Raw genomic sequence first — 1,036 nt, 5'->3', positions numbered from 1 at the left:
TCAGACTAACACGGCTGCCCACGTGGATCTATTACTTACCTTAGCATGTCATTACTTAACACGTCTGCCTTTCAGACTGTCTTGAAACATGTTTTTGTATCAAGCCTGGGAGGCGTGTTATCACCCCCTGAGGAGCATAAGGAGAACTACAGGAAACAGACCAGAATTTCAGAAATTGACCTAACCCACACTGTGGACTTTTGCTATTGCACCGTGCAAACAGCACTTCTGTATAGTGCTCTTGTATTGTGTTTGTATAAGAGCCCCGTGGTGCAGAGTGGTAAAGCTGCAGTACTGCAGTCCTAAGCTCTGCTCACGACCTGAGTTCGGAAGCTGGTTTCAGGTAGCTGGCTCCAGGTTGACTCAGCCTTCCATCCTTCCGAGGTCAGTAGAATGAGTACCCATCTTAATGACTGGGGGAAACGTAAATGACTGGGGAAGGCAATGGCAAACCACCCCGTAAAAAGTCTGCCATGAAAACGTTGTGAAAGCAACGTCACCCCAGAGTCGGAAACGACTGGTGCTTGCACAGGGGACCTTTCCTTTTCCTATACTGAATCAGACCCTGGGTCCATCAAAGTCAGTAGTCTACTCAGACTGGCAGTGGCTCTCCAGGGCCTCAAGCTGAGGTTTTTTCTACCTATTTGCCTGGACCCTTTTTAGTTGGAGATGCGGGGGACTGAAACTGGGACTTTCTGCTTACTAAGCAGATGCTCTACCACTGAGCCACTGTCCCTCCCCTAAAATACGGTCGCCCGAACAGGAACTTGAACCCTGGACCCTCATATTAAAAGCCTGATGCTCTACCAACTGAGCTATCTGGGCTCTATTTAAAGTCGCTTTCTTTCCATCTCTCCCTCTCACCCACCCCTTGCCATCTATTTGCCTGCCTGCCTTCCATCTTGTGGCTCTCAGACATCTGACGTTCATGTCTTGCGGCTCTCAGACATCTGACATTGATTCCATGCGGCTCCTACCTTAAGCACGTTTGGCCACCCCTGGTACACAATGTTTTTTCATATGTGGTTGCTCAGCC

The 1,036-nt window shown here is 49.1% G+C and overlaps 1 non-coding gene across 1 annotated transcript; it reads right to left on the bottom strand.

Annotated features, from left to right (window-relative positions):
• Nucleotides 1-752: 752 nt before the first annotated feature.
• TRNAK-UUU (transfer RNA lysine (anticodon UUU)) lies at nucleotides 753-825 on the bottom strand. Its single transcript has one exon. It is a non-coding gene; the product is annotated as a tRNA-Lys (tRNA).
• Nucleotides 826-1,036: the final 211 nt, after the last annotated feature.

Source organism: Heteronotia binoei, chromosome 3 (genome assembly GCF_032191835.1).
Source record: "Heteronotia binoei isolate CCM8104 ecotype False Entrance Well chromosome 3, APGP_CSIRO_Hbin_v1, whole genome shotgun sequence".
NCBI lineage: Eukaryota > Metazoa > Chordata > Lepidosauria > Squamata > Gekkonidae > Heteronotia > Heteronotia binoei.
This window is presented reverse-complemented; position numbering and strand designations above follow the sequence as displayed.